The sequence below is a fragment of the Cryptomeria japonica genome, chromosome 8, assembly GCF_030272615.1.
Source record: "Cryptomeria japonica chromosome 8, Sugi_1.0, whole genome shotgun sequence".
Lineage (NCBI taxonomy): Eukaryota > Viridiplantae > Streptophyta > Pinopsida > Cupressales > Cupressaceae > Cryptomeria > Cryptomeria japonica.
Window position 1 is genome coordinate 632,618,874 of NC_081412.1, and position 23,605 is coordinate 632,642,478.

Below are 23,605 nucleotides of genomic sequence, written 5' to 3' on the forward strand. Positions count from 1 at the left end.
AGGTTGCCTTTCAAATTGTATCCACTCAAATCCAGTCCAGAAACATGGCCTGTGCGGAGATTACAACTGACTCCTCTCCATGTGCAGCATTTGAATCAGTGCCAGGAACTTAGTGTGTTATACTCATCTACAACGGCTGCCTTGAAATCAATGAGAAGAATTCTTTCACGTCAGGGGCATGCGATTGCAGGAGAAGAAGTAAAGCAGGATGTTATTATTATGATTGCAAATGCAACTCTGCAACATGAAAGCATAGCTTCCATGTCTTCCAGACCGCGCTATAATTCTTGAATGAGGAGAAGGTAAGTAGTCAGGCGAAATTTATTAATAAATTATTTCTCATCGTTAAGTATTGTGTGTAGAGTGAAGGCATGTGAGAAGGAAAGGGGTGCCTGTTGCGACTTATTCACACACCGCGTCATTCTAAATGGGGACTCCACGTTTTTCTCAAGCATAGTTGTTGTATATAGGTGTCTTAGTTTAATTTAGTTTAGAGTTAGAATCTTAAAATTAAAAAATTAAAAAATTAAAAAATTTAAAAAAATAATTTTTTTTTTTAAAAACTCTAAAAAATAAAAAAATTTCAAAATACAAAAAATAAATTAAAAAATTGAAAAATCCAAACAATTAAAAATTTCAAAATTTTAAAAAGTTAAATTTTTTGACTATGACATGGTGATACAATGTGCTTTGCTTTTACATATGTTGCGTTCCTGTCATGAAGCAATGTCGCGATGCTGCCGCGCAATGATGTCACGTTCCCTCTGCGCATCGTTGTCGCACTGCACTCACCATGCCTAGTCGTTGCACATTGCCTTTGCGCATCGTTGTCATCGCACGCTACCTTTGAGCATTGCTCTCGCATACATTGTACGTCATTGTCGCGTTGCTCTGGAACTTCACCTTCATTTTACCATCACGCATTGCTTGCATGTATTGCATTGCACTTACTACACTTAGTTGTCACACATTACCTTTGCGCATCGCTATCATGCGCTCGTCATGCATTGCTCTCACACTTATCATGGATTTTTACATACGTTGGGTGAAGCCTTTGCGCGTTGTGCTTGTCATGCCTCATGCGCGTCACATTGAAGACTTAATTAATTAAAAAAGAATATGTTGCGCGGGGAACGAAGAATATGCCTTGCGAGCGCTATCCGCCACACTTGCATTGCACGATGTATCCTCACATCGCGTTCAACGTGACGACTCAAGGAGTTGGAAAAGAGACATTCAATATGAGACATTTTGTGTTTAAGATCGATGTGTCTTAACAATGATTGATTCGAAGATATTTAATGAAGGTGGTGAACGATAATACACTTGGAAATTCGAAGAACTAAAAGAGGGCATTCAACGATGTAATTCACACTTTGGAATTGTACGCAATGCAAGTTATTGAATTGAAGAAATGCACGAAGGAGAACACCGATAATGCAAGCGAAAACATTTGATGGCACCAACTCACACGATGAAGTCTTGTCCCATGATCGATGCAAATGTAATGAAAAGGTTTAAATAAGGATTGGCAGGCATCAAATGAAGATGAACGCTTAATTATGTGTGTTTAAAATCGATCCTTTATGATATGACAATTACAAAGTGGGTGTCAAGGATCAAGCGATGATGTTGAAGTGGCGATCAAAGGCATTAAATGAAAGTGGCACTCAAGTGTATCTATCCAATCTCCGACGCCATGACTAATGAATCAGATTGCAAACCTTTCATTAATTCCGATCATTCGATATATGGCGTCATGTAGTCGATTGTGGGGAAAGCGATTTATAAACATGCCTCGAATTTGTACATAGCGCCTCATTTACCTATGTGATATTAGGTGCTTATGATCAGATCGCCTCTTTATTTTAATTGTGGCGACATTGCGTGTGATGATGTATCTCCCTCAAAACGAATATAAGCTGAAACCGATCATTTCATTGATCGATTTCAGAGCGATATTGTCCTGTGTATATGAATTGGCCGAGTTATCAATATCAGCGAACTCCTTTCATCTTTTGCAGCGACTATGATCTTCTATATCACCAATCCACCTTTCGGACTGCTGCGATCTTCATCGCTTGCGATCAACGATAATTGATGAATCAAAAGGAGATCTTAATCTCTGTGTACAGGCAAACAATCACTCTCCATTTGGAAAGCGAATAGGGGTGGCGGCTTTGGTAGCTGTGGCTTGTGGACAGCGAACGAACTTTTGAAGTCAGCAATGCGAGTTTGTAACCAATTTTGGTTATGTTGCTCGCTCCAAGTATAAGAGCTCATCGATCTTGAAGACACAACGAATGCATAAGCTACAGAGACCATCTATTTCAGACTGCGATTTTGAAGAGCATTCGGCGAATCCACCCTAGGCACCTAGCGACTTCATTTCAGACATGTTGTGACCTTACGCGATAACTTTATCAGCGATTTGATCTGATCGATTTCATTCAAGATCAGCGAATCCATCATAATGGACCAGTCACTTCGTTTGATTGCGGTAACTAAATTTTGGCCGAGTAATAGACATCAGCGATGATCAGTCAGAATCAGATGACGATTTCAGTTTATGACTCCAGTGAGGTGATGATCAACGACTCTCTGCTTGGGCTCTTGACAAGGTGGCAACTTTAGGGTGCGGGTCAGAGGTTCTATTATCTCTATGACGAACAAAGCATTCTCCATTTGGAACGATTTTGTGACTGACATATCAGAGGTTGAAGTCACCTCATAAGCCTAGCTGGTCGACAAGTTTTGAAGGTTTGCATATGATCAAGCGACCGGCCATTTAGATATATGCATATGGTCACAATGTGGAAATGTTGATGTATGAGTTCTCTTTGAAATTACATGACAGATTTGAGAAAAGTTTCTCATTTTGTGAAGAATCGGGCTTCATTTTGTGACTGATTCAATATCTTAATAATTGCTTTCACAAGATTGTCTTACGATGCTTTGTTCTAATACATTTTAGCTTTCGTGAGCAATTATTATTAGCTTGAGAAGTTGAGTTTTATTTGCAAGCAAATATCATTACGTGACACTAACTTAGCCAAATCTTGTAGGTACATTACGACAGGCGCTTATCAAGGAGGACTTGAAGATCGTCATCATTGAGTCAAAGATCAAGTCATATTGGAGCAATGTAGGTGATAGGAATCTCACATGCGTCGACATGAAGAAATTTCAAGGCATGCTCTACATCACCAGGCCGATATGACCCGCAAGAGCGATGATAGAGAGTGGCATCATCAAGGTAGTCAACTTCCCTTTAGTTGTGCAGTGCAACAAGCTCACCATTGAATGCGTGAGACACTATGATCCAGATATATGAAAGTCAGAATAGTGCGAAGGTGGTCTACGACGACAATCCAGGTGTCTACAAAGAAACTGATGGAATTGTCATGCCACAAGCTCATGCAAGATAGGCATAGGAGTCACTCCAAGCGCGACATGCGCTTCGAGGTGTGACGAGGATCATGTATAGGCAATGATAGGATTTAATGCAAGCAATCGACGTGACGAACAACTACCAACATCAAGGCAAAAGATAAGCATCAAACGTTACGTACTTAAGAAGAATTTTCACAATCTTGAATTTCCTTTGGAAATCCAAGAATCTTTGCTAGTATACCCAGGTGAAAGCTCGTGAATGCAGGTGATCAAGACATGCGATTGTTTCATAAGAGTTAAGCAAAGTTAGAAGATCGACATTGAGCGAAGTCCTCATCACACCGAGTGCTCGCACATGTTGAGTATCAAGAGATATGTCACATTCAATTGCACACTTGTAATGAGTTACGAAAATTGAGCAAGCTGAGGTGGCGCCTATTCATCATTACATCCAATCACATCATTTCATGAGAAGGTGTTCAGATTTGATGAACCTAACAAAGAAGAATATTACTACATGGGTACAAAGTTTTATGTACCTACCATCGTCACTTATTGGTTGAATTTTCACAAAGGGACATGTGTCCTCTCAAGTGTAATTGTATCATTGGTTAAGCATTAAATGCTTTGTAATGGGTTCAACAAACCCTAATTAGGGTTTCTATCTTGTAATCTTGGCCATTGATCTCAAATTGATCTGAGCCACTGAAATGTAATGAGAGCACTATAAAAGGCCTCACTTTTTCATTTGTAAGGTTAATAGTTAGAAAATAGTCAAGAGTCAATAGTTAGTAGTCAATAGACATTAGATAGATAGCACTTTAGAGTAGAGTAGAAAGAGAAGGCAAAGATTGTTGCCAAGATATTCTTGCAAAAGACATGTAAACTTCATTGAAGATATGGTGAAATAGATATGTTGATTCAACAATTTGCACGGTCTCTATACTTCTCAATTTAACTTCAAGTTAATTAGATGAATGGAAGAAATTTGTATGATCAACATGGTAAAATTCATAAATCCATACTACTAACACCTTGTCGATGGTAATGTGCCTTGCGTAGTCAACTGGAATCATTCAACTTAAGCTTAACTTCAATTATCACTTCTTCATTGATATGCATCCACATGATGGTTTCTATGTTTGTAGTGATGATTTGAAAATCCTAAAGCTATCCTTAGAAGATTGCACTAGCCTTGTGGAGATGTTCATAGCATGTCAAAGCAAGACTTAGTTAGAATTTCATCAAAGATCATCCATTGCTCCTATATTCTTAGTGTTAGAATTAGATCTCTCTTCAACCCTTATCTCTTTTTTTTTTTTTCCTTTTTAGTGTTAGAATTAGATCTCTCTTCAACCCTTATCCCTTTTTTTTCTTCTTTTTTTTAATCAAGTCAACTTCACGTTCCAGTGATATCCAAACCAATCAAACATTCAATGTAAGTCCCCTCACAGGTACAACAAATCGCATCAATACCATTGAAGCTATTTGACACGTTAAGACCCAACATAAGAGAACCATGGAGTCATCTCAAGTGATCTTTCACAGATCTTCAGCATTTGAGTCTTTTTTATCAAGAGAGGATAGAGTACCATTTGCATTTTATTCGGTGTTTGGTAGTGCATCAAAACACTATCAATAGTGTCGTGTATGCAAAGAAAGAGTGTCACACTCACATTAACATTTTTGTCGTTCCCTGTATATTTTTTCTGTGTGAAAAAGTAGTGTGATGGTAACGCATACCAAATTTGTTGGTAATCCTTTAACGATAATTCTAATTTAAATATATTGAGTTTTATATTACTTATTTTTTAATAATATTATTTTATTTTCCTTAAAGTTATATTATGGTAGATTCGCTCCATTGATAAGCTCCTAGCTAATAGGAAATATTTTCATAGAGGTTTCACTTAGACGAGAATGAAAAAAAAATTAGATGTTATCAAAGTCATCATGTTGACAAAATAATTTTATTAGTCAACTGTTTTTGAATTAGATTGTGTAAATTTTTTGCATCAATGTTTCAGATCACACTCCAAGATCCATCATCAGGATGAAAATAGAGAGCATGCAGAAGTGAAAAATCTTGATGATGGATCATCGAGTGTGATCAAACGTTGATGCAAAAAATTCACACACTATCTAATCCAAAAATAGTTGATTAATATCTCATGGATTGTGGAAACTTATTGTCTATTAAAATAATTTTATTTCTTTCATATTATTTTAAGTATCAAAATAGATGTTTTTTTAATAAGAATAGAAGTGATAACAATTAATCTATTAATGGAGGCTAATTATTCATATTTGACATTATAGTTTTAGAAGACCGTCAACAGTTAATTTATATTGATATGAATATATATTTATTTATATAGATGTTTTTAGAAATAGAAAATAATTTTGTAATTGTTAATTAATAATATTTTGTAACAATTAAAGAACTATTTTTTTTTGCAAATTGAGAGTTTATAAACTTTCATGACATTCTTTTAAATATATGACTTTACCACTAAAAATTAAAATCATCCTCATCAATAATTTTGGTGTGAATATATAATTTCTTATTTATAGAGATTTAATTTCTAAATTTTTTCTTAATAATCATTAAATAATAACACAGTCATGTTAGGTAAAGCACTATTTTAATTTTGAAAGTTGTTTTCATATTTTGATAAAATTCTATGTTCTCTATTTACCTATCTGCTTAATGCCTTTCAAACAAAAGAGTTATAACCACACACACATGACAATTTTGACAAAACAAAACATAAATTAAGCAAAAGAAACACAAATTGTTAATTTATATAAAAATTATGCTAAATAAAATATCATATTTTGGTTCTAATAATGTATAATCTCAGACAGATCGCTCATGAAATGTGCTAATGCTAATGCTTCATAAGAAAATGCAAATATTTGTTTTCTTAAGAATTTGTTATTTTGGTCAAAATTCTCAATTAGTAAAGTAATTACTAGAAAGTATGTTTGAAATTATGAGTTATGGTTAAAACATCACGAGCGCTTTCTCGAGATTGATTTTGATGAGGCTTCTATGGGCAACCTTGGCATAGAACGTTAAAGGTGCTTCTCTTTTCCTTGATCATAAGGCAAACAATAAGGTAGAGTGGAATGTTGTAGTTACAAGTTAACATCTTTGGCTAATTATATGCATCTAATTGTTGAATGTCACTCCTTGAATACTGTCAAAGGTTATGATGAAATGGTCATGCTTAAGTTGGAATACTATCCAATATATAGGGGATGCTTTTTTATTTTTATTTTCCTACTTTATTGTCTCGTTTAGTATTATTATAGGGAAAAGAATGAGCTTGTATACCTTGTATCTAATGTGGGAGTGGACCATGCTTAATTATTGGCCTTCTATAGTGGCAATTTAGATTCTTCACTTTGTATGATTGTACATTTCGATTCTTTACCTCCATAAAGTGGAAACGGAAATTTATTTATATGATCTTGGTAGGTAATTATTTCTTATATAGTATAAATTAATCCTTCAAAATACTCATCAAAGGTTAAAATAATGTCTCTCATATCGGCATATATGTGATTTATTATCACCTCCACTTTGATATTATTTTGTGGCATGGGATTGTAAATTTAATTTTGCATTGGTTATGATTTATTTTTGGGGTAGTGTATGAATGAAATTCTAACCATAGGATTGATTTCAAGATTGGTACGAGGGAGGTTTATTGTGGCCTTAGTATGACAGATGATGGAAGACTATTATTTGGTTAAATAAGGAATTCTCATCTCAAGGAAAAATTGATAGACAAGTAATTATAGGATATGTTAAATTTACTTTTAGGTTTAATGGAGTGAGTGTGTGCATGGACATAGGGGCCACAAAGTGGCTAAACTCATTATTTATGTTAATTTTTAAAAATATATGTTTTTATGATGGATCATATAGTTGAGCCATAAAATGTTCATACTATAACACAATCATATTATGTGCCAATGGTACACAAATAAGTTATATGATAACAACAATTTGATACAAAAATTGAAAAATAATCATGAACCCCTTCCATCCACTCTATTCTCCAATCATATCATAAATCCTAGTACAAAACAAGTTGTGCTTATCAAAAAAATTATGTCTCTAGATATTTTTACCTCTTGTATCAACTATAGTATGCACCAAATAAGACGATTCTTCTCTTTTCAGTTTTGTTGTCTAAAATTAGGTTGAATTTTACATGTTATATAATTATATTTATCATCATATTTCAAGTTTTCCAACATAAGATCTAAAAATGATCAAGTTAAGAAAATTTTCAAAGAAGATAAAGATGGAAAGCATATGATTCCTATAAAAGAAAAAAATAGAACAAAACCTTGTAATACTCTAGACTAAAATAATCCACATGTAAATGCTATAAATTAGCATAAATTTCTTATCAATCTTCCACACATGAAAAAAAAATAGGGATTCCTTTGGACAAAAAATCAAATGCATATTTCACCAAAAATCAACTTATAATCATTAATCAATCACTTGCATCAATCATATCAATTTTTCCATCAACAAACAATACAATCCTAGTTTTTGCACTAGATCCCTATACATTCATTACATTCCATTCTATTTAATCAATTTTCAACCCTCAGTCTCCTACCATCATCACAATAATATCATGATTATATAATGATTTTTTTCTTCCAATCCTATCAAAATTGTTGAATTAATCAAAGGCTCAATTATAATCAAAAGTAAAAGAAACCCTATTTCTTCTACTAATAGTTCTTACAATCATTACATTAAATTATATTACATCAATTTTCAAGCCTAAAACATCTAACATCATCGCGATCTTATCATTAATGTCATTTAGTGTTTGTTATCTTCTAGTTTTTTGAAAAATTGTTGGATTTATCAATGAGGCTTCACTATAATTGAGGAAGTCTCAAGAATTATGCATTGACAAGAAAATTGAAGATAACTAATGCAATTCGAGTATACAATTCCAATTTAGGATAAAAGATAATTAGTTTAATTTTAGTTTAGCTTTTTTTAGTTTTAGAATAAAACAAGTGCAAGAACATGCATACGTTTATTTGGTTGATCTATTTTATTTTAGGACCGCCAATCTATTTTTTTTTTAGCTAATAAAGCATGTTGCTCATGTTGTGGTTTTTTTAGAATTTTCTTTTTATTTTTTTGCAGTTAAACTGCTAGTTCTAGTATTGATGGAATAATGAACACGTGTAATAAGTTAATTGCTATTAACTCCCACTACCATTGCTTTTTTTAGTTTGTATGTAAAGGTTGTGATTTCTATTTATAGTCAGCCTCTTTGTAATTTCTTATCAAGTTGCAATAAAGAATTATTTGTGTGCAATTTGTTAAAACATGGGTGCTCAACCTTTCAATTCTATGAATGCTTTTGTAATTAAGATGAATATTGCAATGGTTGTGTGAGTATGGTTATTTGTACAGTATTTATTATTTTTTGTTATGATCATTTTAGTTTCAATCAGTTGGTTAAGAGGATAGAGCTTCCTTAAAAACTACAATTGGTATCAAAGCAGGTTATTTTATTTTGGGTTGAAGTTTTACTATTAGAATTTTGCCAAAGCCAATCATGTCAAATTCTAGCAGCATGTCCATTCTAGAATTTGATGGAAATGAGTATGATTATTAGAGCATTAAATGATGATCTTTTTTATTGGAAAAGATCCGTGGGAGGTTGTTGAATCAAGTTACTGTTGACAAATGCACACTCCAATGAGACATTGTAGGTGATTGAAGGTTTTGTCATTGATGGCAACCTTGCAATCCTGTGACACCGGCAAGACAATTTATCGGCAACAACAAAGACAAACTCTACACCAACACAAAGACCACCGACAGTGAAAAGAAGCATACCGACACAAGAGCCGACATGAATTTTGTTTGTAATATATTTTGTTAATTATTGTAAAATCATTGTAATCCGACTTGGCAAATTGTAAAATGACTCATATATATAAGAGATCATTGTAGAACATTTATGTAATAGATGGAAGGAAGAATATAGGTGAAATAAGACAGACCTATTATGCGAATTATAGGTTAAGAGTTTATGTATGAAGCAGAGTTATAAACCAGTACTGGATCTGGCATAGTAGATGCTATTTTGAAGTAGTACAAGACATTGGATTTATATAATCCATTTTGTAAGTCAGTGAGACTTCCATTTTTGTAATTGATCAATGAGCTCTAGGCACTTGGCCTTCCTGCATGTGCAGCCCCTTTTGTAGCAGTAATATTTTCTTATTGGCCAGTAAGTGAATATTGTGGGTCACAAATCCCACTGAGGTTTTTCCCACACCAGGTTTCCTCGTTAAACTACTATGTTATGGTGTGTTTTTCATGTGGTTGCTGTTATCTCTGTTTATTGCATTATTTCTTGTTTACTGGTATACAGTATTGATATGCTTTACATGTTTTAAGTTAAGAAAATCTTTTAACTGGTTAGATACGGATTCACCCCCCTCTTAGTATCTGTGGGAATCCTAACAATTGGTATCAGAGCTTGGTCCTCTATTTTCAGAAGTCTAACAGCTTGAGGAAGATCTTGACATTGGTAAAAATGGAAAACTTGATGAAGCAATTAGAAGGAGCTCTCTCAGACTATGATGCAGAAAAGTTGAAAAATATCAAACTTGAAGATGATCTAAAAGCTGCACAGGATATTATTCAAGCACTTCAAGAAAATCTTACCATTGCAAGAAACAAGAGAAGAGAACTTTGTGAAAAGATGCAAAATGAGAATGATGAAAAGGAAACTCTTAGTGATTTGATGAATAAGCTGAAACAAGAAAACATAACAACAAAGAATGAGATGCAGGATATGACCATGAGATTTTGTAAAGAAATTGAAGATAGAAAGAAGAATGAAGAAGATTTGACTAGAAGACTGAATGATGCTGCAAATGAAAACACAAGACTTAGTTATGAAAATGATATGTTGAAGACAGATCTGATGCATGCACAGAATGACTCAAATAAACTCATGAGACAAAAAAGTATCTTGGAAGGAGAACTGGCTGCTACAAATCAACATAAAGAAAAATTCAAGAAAAGCTCAGAAGAACTTGGTGGCTTGCTAAAAAATCAGAAACCAAATGGTGACACTAATGGCCTTGGCTTTGAAGTTGGTGAAAGCTCCGGTACTGCAAACACACATGATCATAGAAAACCGGTAAGACAACCAAATGCTTATAAATTCAATGGCAAATGCTTTAACTATAACAAGTATGGTCATAGAGTTACAAATCAATGTAGATCTAGAAATTATTAGAATACCAATACACACACCGATCAATGTTCTAAATGCAACAAAGTTGGTCATAATTCAGAGAATTGCAGAATGAATGTAAGATGTTATGTTTGTGGAAGATTTGGACACTTATCTAATCAATGCAGAACACAAACTGGAATAGGATATGTGAAAGATATTCAGAAAAATAATGTGACTTGTTATGCCTGTAACAAGATTGGACATATTGCAAAATTTTGTAGAAGCAGGTTCTCATCGGCAAGTAATAATGGTGCTAGTTTGAAAGGTAAAGAAAAGGTTGAAGAAGTAAAGCAAGAATTCTCAAAACAATGGATCAAAAAGTTAGATATAAATGTTGATAAGAATACTCCACCAGTAGAACATAGTAACACTCCACCGGTAGAACATAGTAACACTCTACCGGTAGGAGACTCTTCATCTAACTGAAGAAAATTCATTTGAGGGTTTGGCAATCAAATGTGAAATATGCTATTATTCCCTCAGTTGATGGTGAGAAGTTGAAATTACTTCTATACCGGCAGATAAGTTAAGTCATTACTTAACCGACAAGCATTAAATGTGGTAGTTGGCAAATTTGACATTATAAAACAAGTGTTTTGGTTCTAATTTCAATTCATCGAGCATTCAAATCTTTGAGAGCGCGAAAATTCCTGAGCGAGCAAAGAAGAGAAGAAATTCATCAAGCAATCATCCTTAAGGCAGATAAAGGTATTTATATCCATGGCTTCTTCATCTGTTCCTGAATTTATAGCAAACCCTACTGTAGTCGAAGTGATTAAGTGCCCTAGACCCGTATTCCAGTTAGTTCCCGAGATCGCCAAGAAAGATGATAATGTTGGTGCTTTTTCTCAAATCCCCAAAGGAGTAGTTTTTGCTGAAGACCCTAGAATGTACATACATTGTCACATAGAAGAATTAGGTGATGAGGAAATCAAGAACATGTATAAATCAGTAATCTGTGATGAAACCAACAATGTTAAGGCTGAACACAAGATAGCGGAAACCCTAGGTTTCACTGAAATTCTCAGTATTTCAGATTTTCCTAAAGATGTTATAAGGATAGTATTAAACAGGGTTCATGGTGAATTTTTCTGGTTGGATTCAATTCACAAAATCACTAAAGAGGCAGTAAAAGTTGTGACAGGGTTACCTTCCATTGATAACAAACCTGATAAGACAAAGAAGGTCTCAAATGACCGAGTGATTAACCTAACAGGTGCAACATCTGATAAGAGGTCCTTGAGAGTAAATGATGTAACCAACATCAATGTCAGATTCATTAGCATGATTTTAGGCTACAAAACCACACATGCAAATAGGTTGAACTCAGTCTCTAGCCTATGCATAAAGAGTGCCCATGACATGGTTAATGAAAATGCAAAAATAGATGTGTGTGAATGGTTAAAAGATGAACTAATTGACAACTTGGGAAAGATTCAGAAAGACAAAAAGGGGACATTTAGATTTGGAAACTTACTTGTCTATTTAATGCTGCACATAACAAAACAGGTGCCCGGTATCGGTAGCAAAAATCTTGGTTTTGATATACCGATAGGGAAACAACTGTCTGATTTACTAAGTAACCTGGGAGAAGACAGAGAAAAGAATATAAATGAGTACTTTCAAGCATTAAAGGCCCAGATGAAGACTAGAGTCAAATTATCACAAGCAATTGTAGATAAGTATAAAGATGAAATATGCTTTGTTATTAAAAAGGATAAAATTTGGATGGAGGCAGTTATCCCAAGAACTATTTGGGTTACTGAAATGGGTTATAAAACTGATGATCTCATAATTGTAACATATGTAAAAGCCCTCTTAGAAGCACCCAAGGAACCTAAAGAAGAGGTATTTGGTAGTGCTGAAACCATTGAAAAACAAATCCAATCTAAGAAGAATGTTAAAAAGGTTGAAGCAACAGTAAGAAGAGGACCCCGACAAGCAAAAGCTATAAAAGAAGATGTACTCTAGACAACTGGTATTACAAAAGATGAGTTAGAAGCACTAGATCTGGAAACTCACCTTTCACCGGTTGCAACTTCTTCTGAAAGTGATATACCAACAGAATTTAAAAGAGTTTTGAGAAAAAGGAAACCTTCACCGGTATCTACACCTTCACCTAGAAAAACCAGACAGAAACAACAGGTAGTAAGGCCCCCAGCTAGGAAGTTAACTCCAAAGAAGAAGATAACACCCAAGAAGAAGACTCAACAAAACATTGTTCCAATTGACAAACTACGAGATGAAATAACAAAGGATGGAAAACTAAAAAACATCAATAAATTGTATGATTCATTATCAACTGATGACAAGGAAAAGGTTGAGAATAGTGTAATCCTACACTTGGACATTTACAAGAAATTTCTAATGCAAGTTGTAGATGAATTACCGACAGAACTGTTCAAAAGATTTGAAGCTAGAAGGCAAGTTGTTGTAGAACTCTACAAGAAAATAAAAATTGAAAAACTTCTTGCTGTATTCTAGTTAACTCACCAAAAAAGATAGATGATTTGATCTCTGAGGCTAACCGGTTAGTATTTTCAACTGCACACCGACATGTAGCACTTATGGTTGGTAGAGTGAATGAGGTTGCAGAGGAAATAGCTAATGCATGGGACATATTCCTTGTAGAGAAGGAAAAGCAGGAAGAATGTAGAAACCCTAAACCCATCAAGGTATATCAGAAGGATAAGGGTAAAGGCAAGGTTGGTGGACCACCTAGCATAAAAATAAGAGATAACTTATCCCCACCGCTTTTGAATACTCCACCGGTAGTTACCACAGACAATCAACCGGCTAGTGAGAGTGTGGACATACCACAAGAGGACACAAATCCAAACTCTGAGGTGTTATATACAGTTGACATTGACACTCAGAAGGTCAATATTGTGGCAGATAAGGACTCAACAGGAAAAGAAGATATGGCTAATGAGCCACCGGTAACAGACGGTACATAAGGTAAACCGATAGATGATAACACTGAGCAACAGGATGAGCAACAAACAGAGCAACATGCTCCATCACAGAAATAGGTTCACACAGAGACAGTGCCACCGACAACAGCCGAGCAATCCAAACCTTTGCTTAAAGAAATGGAAACACAAACAAACCTACCAGAGGTCACCACAAACAAGGAAATTGCTCCCACTGGCGAAATTCAGATTGTTGGTTCATCAAATAATGTGACAGAAGTTCTTTTAGATTCTATCAAGAAGATAACAGAGTGTAGCTCACAAGCTTACAAGGCAATTGATGACACAATTCCAATTTTGAAAATGATAGCTCCTAAATGTAATGTAGATAATAAAGATTCTTTAGGCCAACTTGACACTTTGTCGAACTATATTACTGACAACACTGTGACAGTTGAACAAATAAAAGAGGAAGCACTCAAGGAGAGATTAGAGAAAGAAAAACACAAATTCTTTGAGGAGGAAATAAAGAAGTGTACAAGGAAATTTGACACTCTTTTACCGGAACTGTGTAGTACACTGAAGGAATTCAAAACTTTGTATAGAGATACATGTAAAACTAACTTTTTGACAGTTGATATAGACAAAAAGATCAGCAAGATACATGAGGAAATAAATCAACTAGCAGATAATTTCATTAATTCATCTAATTCATTATTAGTTTTTGAGAAGAAGATAACAGGTTTTGAGGAAGAACTATTAAAGATGGAAAGAGAAAAAGAAAGAATAAAAGGTAAGGCTAAAGATCTTAAATGTAGACTTAAGTCCAAAATTGGACTACCTCGCCACCTTAAGAAAAGAAATATCTGATGCTTTGATTCAAGGATAGAAAACACTGGTAGAGCAAATGCAACACCTCACAGGTATAGTTCAGAGGACTGAGGCCGCACTAAAAGACAACAAAAAGTTCATTGAGAGCCTGAATCTAGTTTTGGCAGATCTATTTCAGATTGTAACCAACCGGTTACAAGGATGAAATAGGAAACCACACTCATTGACACTTTGACAACCTTTGTCATTGATACCAAATGGAGAGTAGTGGTATGAGAAAAATAATCAGAAATTGGCTTATTAGCTCAGGGGGAGCACATATTCTTTTGGTACAAAAATTTTGGTAAATTCTGGCAGACTTTTTGGATAACAGTTTTTGGATTTTTCTCATGAGTGTTGCCATCAATGCCAAAAGGGGAGATTGTTGGCAAATGCACACGCCAATGAGACATTGTAGGTGATTGAAGGTTTTGTCATTGATGACAACCTTGCAATCCTGTGACATCGGCAAGATAATTTACCGGAAACAACAAAGACAGACTCTATACCAGCACAGAGACCACCGACAGTGAAAGGAAGCATACCGGCACAAGAGCCAACAAGAATTTTGTTTGTAATATATTTTGTTAATTATTGTAAAATCATTGTAAGCCGACTTGGCAAATTGTAAAATGACTCATATATATAAGAGATCATTGTAGAACATTTATGTAATAGATGGAAGGAAGAATATAGGTGAAATAAGGCAGACCTATTATGCGAATTATAGGTTAAGGGTTTATGTATGAAGTAGAGCTATAAACCGATACTCGATCTGGCATAGTAAATGCTATTTTGAAGCAGTAAAAGATATAGAATTTATATAATCCATTTTGTAAGTCAGTGAGACTTCCATTTTTGTAATTGATCAGTGAGCTCTAGGCACTTGGCCTTCCTTCATGTGCAGGCCCCTCTTGTAGTAGTAATATTCTCTTATTGGCCAATAAGTGAATACTATGGGTCACAAATCCCACCGAGGTTTTTCCCACACCGGGTTTCCTCGTTAAACTACCGTGTTATGGTGTGTTTTTCATGTGGTTGCTGTTATTTCTATTTATTGCATTATTTCTTGTTTACCGATATACAGTATTGATATGCTTTACATGTTTTAAGTTAAGAAAATATTTTAACCGGTTAGATATTGATTCACCCCTCCTCTCAATATCTGTGGGAATCCTAATAGTTACAAGGAGCCAACTGATTGGAATGCCCTTTCTACTAATGATAGAAAAACCAAGGAGGAGAAGAAGAATTATCAAGCTTTGTTTCACATTTAAATAACTTTTGATAAGAGCTTATTTCCAATAATTTTAGCTGCTACAACTGCCAAACATGCCTGAAAGACTACAAGAAGCTTATCATCGAGCAACATACATTGAAGCAAGAATTCAAGAATTTGAAGATGTAAAAAGCAAAAAGTATAAAGTGACTCTTGTGTCAGAGGCAAAGATGTGGTCAACAAAATGGCTACACATGGGGAAAATGTGACCAATGAAGGTTTGATAAAAAAGGTGTTGAGAACTTTGACACCAAAATAGAATCATGTCACCATAATCATAGAAGAAAGAAAGGATTTGATAAACCTTCAGTTCAATCAATTCCACTGGATCCCTAATGTCTCATGAAGAAAGTTTGTGAGATTATTTTCAATGTGTTGAGAAAGTGTTTTTCTTCAAATTATAAATCACAAAGAATGAAGATGCCAACAACGATAACACCAAAATAAATTAAGGGAAACGTAAAGGTCAAAATCAAAATAATTCAAGAGGAAATAGAGGCAGAGCTGGCTCAAGAGGAAGAGGTAGTTCTAGAGGAGAGGTAGAGGTAGATTTGATTAGATAAATGTTCAATGTTACCATTGTAATAGGTATGGACACTTTGAAAGAGATTATAAATTGAAAGAAGGTAAAAGTGTTAATTATGCTCAAGGTGATGAGAATCATCTAGATCATTTATTTTTATCTTATGTTAAAGGTGAAAACACAAGTAAAGATGTTTGGTACCTAGATTCTAGATTCTCTAACCATATGATAGAAAATACAAAATTATTTCCAACAAAGGATGATGGTTTCAAATCCAAGATGCAATTTGGTCATGAAAAATCATTGGAGGTTGTTGTAAAGGGAGCTATGGATGTCCACACAAAATAAGGTATGGAGATTATTCAAGATATTTATTACGCTCCTTGGTTGAAGCATACTTTGTTAAGTGTTGAGCAATTATGTGATAATAAAGTTACAAAGTTGTCTTTGAGAATAAGAAATGTACTATTGTTGATAAGAATCAGGGAAATAGAGTGATCACCATTGTGCCTATGACAAAGAACGAGATGTTCCCTTTGAGGTTTGGTGAACATAATAGAAGCCTTAAAAAAATGGCATATGATGATACAAGTTAGTTATGGCATTTTAGGTATGGGCACTTAAATTTTCATAGTTTGAATCTTTTGACCTTGCATGCATTAGTTTATGGTTTGCCCAAAGGTTGAGGAGCACAAGGCAGTTTTTGAAGGATGTGCTAAAGTAAAGCATGCAATGGAAATTTTTTCAAAGTGCAATGGATGGAGGACTCATTACCCACTTCGTCTTGTTCATTCATATAACTATGATCGTATGTAAACTAAGAGTCTGGGTAAGTCATCATATTTTCACTTTTATTGATGATTTCTCTCGAAATTGTTTGGTGTACTTTTTGAAGTCCAAGGATGAAGCCCTTGATACATTCAAGAGGTTTAAAGCCCTTGCGGAAAATGAGAAGAGATGCAAAATTAAATGCTTGAGTACTGACTCTATAGGATAAGTTTCTTTGAAGGCTTGCTAGAGTTATTGTGATATGAATGACATCAAGAGTCAACTCACCGCTGCATACACCTCAATAGAATGGAGTAGCAGAAAGGAATAATCCTATAGTTGTAGAAATGGCAAGGAGAATGTTACAAACAAAGGAATTAAGAAATTATTATATGAGAGATGTGTTGGCAAGAGACATTTATTGATGATCAGATGTTGTCATTGATGGAAACTTGAGTCAGATATTCAATCTGCAATTCATGATTCATTCATATCGGAAGATTGATTGAGGTCTAGTGAGAAGAATAGGTTATTCGGAAGAGTGTATAGTATTTGATTGGTAGATAAGTTGTGTTGAATATTCGGTGTCGTAGATTTTGGAGACGCATGTTGTTGTGTAATATGTCTTATTCCAAAATTGTGGCCTTCGGCGATAACTTTTGGGTAAGTTGGAAGATCCAGTAGACATGTTTTTGGGTAAACACAATGTTCATCAGTAGTAATGTGTGGATATTCATTGTGTGGATCTTGTGGATTGATTTTGGCAATTGTTTATGTGTTCAAGGATAGTGAGACAACATGTGGGAAGTATGTAGACAATTTGTTTTGATTCGCATTGTTGTTTTTGATAGGATTGAGCCGACTTGGGTACACGTTTCATGTTGTGTGTTATGCGTTTTTGAGCCGACATGATGAAGACCTAGATTGATGTTGTAGATATATATAACTGATTGATATGATCATTTTTGACATAGGTAGAGATGTATGGAGTGTGTATGAGCGGTTGCTTGCAATTTCAATTGTACGGTTGAAGAATTTATGGTCTGGAATACAACAAAATATTAGAATAGAGCAAAGTTGTAGAGCAGAGTATTTTATGCTTAACCAAAACTGCTTTGGCATTTTTAGATGATTATCAGTTCAAACATTTCAATTATTACATGTAATCATTTATACGATAGTGACCCTTTCAGGGTTGCAACCCTTATTGTAATTTGAGTAGTGAGCTTTGGGCAGTGTGCTTGAATGCATGTGCATTCCCCTTATGTAATATTATTATTCTTCTAAGAAGGTAAACTAATATTGTGGGTCTCAATCCCACCATGTTTTTTTCCCTTAACATGGTTTCCATGTAAAAATCCTGATGTTATTGTTGTTTGCTTTTTGTTTCTACACTATACTTTCATTCATCTACATTAAGTGGTTTAAAGGAGTTATGAATGCTAAAAATTATAGAACACTAATTCACCCCACCTCTCAATGTTCCTTGATCCTAACAATTGGTATGAGAGCCTAGTTCCTCGAAAGAAGCCCAACAACTTGAGGTGGATCCGAGAAAGTGAATTAATGTATTTTGGAAGTCTTAGAAATCAACTTGTTGTAGTACTTGAGGATCTTGATCAATCCCAAAATGAGCTTCGTCAAGTGAAAGCAAACCTTAAGGATGTCAAGAACTTCAATGAATCATTTAAGGATCAATTGAACAAGTCTACGGAAAAGAGAAAGGAACTTGTTGATAAGTTGAAGGAGAAAGAAAGTCAAAGCATTGATGAAGAATCCTTGAAGGAAAAGACAAAAGAGTGTGAGAGACTTTTTAGAGCTAACATAGTCTAGACGAATTAAATGGAAGTCATTGTGATGAGATTGACAAAAGAGATTGAGGAAAGGAAGAAGAATGAGAAGAAGCTTTCTAAGTCCCTGAAAAAATAATCTAAAGAATGTTGTAGACTTGAGAGTGAGAATGGAAAACTGAAACTTGACCTGCAAGACTTCAGACAAGATGAGGAATATCTTGAAAGGCATATTATCCTTCTTAGATATGATCATGATGTTGCAAATGAGTACGAGGAAAATTTTTGAGTCAGCTCAACCAAAATTGATGAAATGATTGCAATTTAGAAGAATCCAAATGATACTCAAGGTCATGGATCTGAGTAAGGTGAAAGATCCAGATCAACACAACAAAAGAACAACTCTAGAAGGCCTTCGGTAAGGTGACCTAATGCTCATAAATTTAATGTTAACTCATTTTGTTTGTAATAAATTCGAGAGGTCATATGGCTAGTCAGTGTAGAAATATGATGAATAATAATGGTCCATTTTTTACCAGTTAATGTTTCAAATGTAATAAGTATGGTCATAAGGAAAATGTATGCATAAGTGTGATGAATAATTTTCAAGATAGGAGAAATGTTAGATGCTATGCATGTAGTAGGTTTGGACATGTTGCTAATCAGTGCAAAGCAAGAGGAAATCAGATGAATTTCAGGCCTAGACAAGGAAATGTTGTTTGCTATGCTTGCAAAAAATTTGGTCACATTGCAAAGTATTGCAGAAGCAGAAATGTGAATAGGAGAGGTCCGAAAGACAAGAGAAAAAATGTGAAGCTAGATGAGAAGGGTAAAGAAAAGGTTGATGAAATCAAAGATTAGATGAAGAAGACTTAGGTCAAGAAGAGTGATTTAGAGGCGGGAAGTGGGTCCGCACTTGATTTCGGTGCTGGAACCTCATCCGGTAACTAAACTAAGGCATCTGACCTTAGGGGGAGGTTTTCATGAAAAACTTACAAACCCCCTGTTTGAGATCTATGCCTAATTCTGACAGGTTGCAAAGGTGTATATGATGATTATAGACGCTTTTGATGGATTTGTGGAAGAATTCAAGCACATTTGGAGATCCAGAAAAGAGTTCTTAAAGATGTAGAGTATCCAAAAGTATTAGGGAAAATCACATTTATTACAGTGAAAAGTTAGGTTTCCGATGAATAAAAAGTAATTTTACCTCTTCATTTCTCTCTTTGCAATTGAAGAGAAGAAGTTTGAAGAGCTTTGTGAAGAAGGCTATCAGGAAAGATCAAGTAATACAAATTTCCAAAGTGATTTGAAAAGAAACCCTAATCCGGTGTGAGGTATTTATTAGTAGAACTTTCTTAGTTTGAAATTTGTGAATTTGCAAGAATGGTTGCATCTGGTACCGCTACCCCTCTTGTTGTGAACAATCACTAAGAATGCTCATCCAAGCTTCAAGAATCATCCCTTCATTTCCATCAAGGATGACCCTAAAAGTGTTTTCATCGGTGCCCTATGGAGTGCCACATATTGAAGATATTAGGGTATACATGCACTGTCCCATTGAGGGATTGGGAAGCTCTCAAATGTTAAATCTATGTAACAATTAGCTAGCATATAAGAGTTCGATGTTGAAACCCTAATTTCAAGGACTGGAAGATAAGGGTTTTGCACTACTCGTCAGGTTTCCAATGTTCTATGAACAAGAATGGATCTGGTTCATATTGAGTTGAGTTGATAATAAATTTATATGGTTGGACAAGCCCCACAAAGTCACAAAGATATTCATTCAAGCTGTAACAAGGTTATGTGCATCCAGATAATTGCCATCCTTGAAGGCAGTAAAGAATGACATTGTCACCAATACGAAAGGGTCAAAATTTGATAAACAGACAATGACCATCAACTATATCTTGGAGCTTGATATCAGGTTTGCATCAATGGTCATTGGGTATAAAATCTATTATTCTAGAAAATAAAACTATGTCTTTGGCAATACCATATATGTCGCGTATGAAATGATGAGAGAAAATAAGAAGTATGATCATTGTGAGTTGCTTCGGACTTAGCTTATGAAGAATGTAAAGAAGATCAAAGAAAATAAATGTCATGTATGAAATGATGAGATAAAATAAGAAGTATAATCATTGTGAGTTGCTTCGAAGTGAGCTTATGAAGAGTGTAAAGAAGATAAAAGAAAATAAAAAAACATCCTTTCAAGTTTGACACATTGCTTCTTTGCATATTTTTCTACTTTATGAATGAGATTCTAGGTGTTGGTCTGGTGCAGTGGGCATTTGATAGACCTATAGGAGTTCAAATTTGAGATCACCTATATAATTCCAATGACTCCAAGATCTAAAACAAGAATCTCTACGGTTACTTCAAGAACTTATAGAAGAAAATGCATGAAAGGGAAAGAATCCCTAAGACTATTGTAGAGAAATACCAAGACACTATCTGCTTCATGGTACATATTGACCAATGTTTTATGGAAGTGTAGAGCCTCAAACGGTATGGATAATGCCAATGGGCTATGAGGTAGATGAACAAATTTTGGAATTATATGCACAATATTTGTTGAGTCAACCGATGGACCCCAATGAGGAGAGGTTTGACACATACAAGGAGAAAAGCCTAAAACTTCATCAATGGTTCAAGAAACTGGTGATTCAAAAGAAAGTGAGGAAGGAGGTTGAGGCTCTCACAGAGAGCATGGGGATATCTAAGGAAGCTGTCCAGAAGGTTAGATAAGAAAATATTCTCTCTGAGGAGAAGATTGTGGAGACTGAACTAGAAGTGCCTAAGCCTAAGCCAAGGCAAGTTAGAAGCACAACTCCCTCCTCTGGTTTGGCCAAGCCTTCCAACAAGCTTAAATCTTCAATCAAGCCATCTGGTGGTGGTGAAAAGAAGAGGAAGACAATTAGATTTGTGATGGTGGATGAAGAAGAGGTTGAATCTGATGAGGCTATAAAGGAGGTGAAAGCTAAAGCTACTAAAGCCACCAAAGCTGCATAATAAAAACCATCCAATGGAGCCAAGCCTAGTAAGAAATCTAAGACATTTGAACTTGATGAGGCATTAAAGAAAGGTAAAGTTGAAGTTAAGCCTTCCATGTCTTTAGATGAGATTGCAAATGAAGTCATTAAGAATGGTAACCTGAAGCCACTATCTGAGTGGTATGACAATAATGATGAATCCAACAAAAGAACTTTAGAAGAGGCTACCGTAGAATACTCAAATGTATACACTAAAGCTTTGATTGAATTAATGACAGTCATACCCAAGAGCTTGTATGACATTTTGTATGCCAGAAGGAGAACAACAAATAAGGAAGATGAGAGATTAAGGAGTATGTATTAGTTAATTTATGTTCAATTATTTCTATAGAGGAGAGATAGATTGCTCAAATTAGCAAAGAATGAATTTAGAAGTAAGTGCAGATTAAATAAAATCATGTTAGGGAAGATTGATAAGGTAGCAAAGGAAATTGAAAAGATTTTGACAAAATTTTTGTTAGATAATAAGTATGAGGTAAATGAGGCTAAAGGGAAAGAAGAGTCTCATCCGGGAGAACATGACATGACATGACAGGTCAATTTAGAAGAAAAACAGACAATGGATGACACCTCTATCCCATAAGTCCAAACTGATGAGCAGGTAGAGGCTAGTGTGCGAGAGGAAGTTGGAGAAGAGGATGCAAGGAAAGCAAATGAAAGAAATGACAAGGTTGAAAATCCTCCAGCTGTAGCAGTCAATCCTCTGGATCCTGAGAATGTAGAAAAGGAGAAGATGGAACCTAAAGTTGAGGTTAAGACTAAGGAAAAAGACACTACAAAGACAGTGGAAGGAAAACAAGCCATTGATGATCTGAAGTTAATTCAAGTTCCAATTAACCTCGCTTCTTTGTCTGCAGTTCAAAAGCTTCAACTTCCATCATTTTCCCAAGCCAAAGCGAGTGCGGATATTTTGAAATCCCATACCGAGGATATTATGTTTTCTAACCCCGTCAACAAGTGTTTTTGAAAAATTGATGCCCTCATTTCAAAAGGATACTTCAGATACTCCATCTGGGCAATTAAAGAGTGTGATTAATTTTGTAAATACACATTTTGAATCTTTTGAAAAGGCTTTCGAGGAGAAGGTCCAAAGAAAATTCAATGCAAAGAGACTCCAAAATCTAAAAAAGGATGATTGCTAAAGACAAAGTCACCTTAGATGTTTGTGTTAAGAGCATAAAAGATGCATTGTTCAAAGGTGGGAACTCATACAAATCATGCTTATTTCAGTATAAGTTCACTGTAGATATTGAGAAGAAGTCTAAGGCACATGAGGATGAGTTGGCACACATCTCTCAATCAGTTAATCCCTTGTTAGTATCATTGAGCAGTCATGAGAAAATCATAAGCCTGAACCATGACAGGGAGAGAATAATTGGGAGAGTTGGAGAAATTAGGAGTCTCATTACTCCTAAGCTGGACATTATGCTAAGTGCTCTCAAGGATGCTCAAGATGCTCTGGCCAGCGGTGATCTTGTAAATGTAAAAACAACAAAGGCACAAGCTTATTTGTTTAGTGGATTTATAATGATATTGGAGAATTTGCAGAAGGGTTGGGACAACCACTTGGACTCATTGAAGAATTCGTATACTGATATCTTCAAATTTTTGTGAGTTTGTAAAGACTGTGTGTACAAATGTAATTAGCATTTTTTAATTGAATTTTTTTAATTTCCGACACCATACCTTTGCCATTGATGT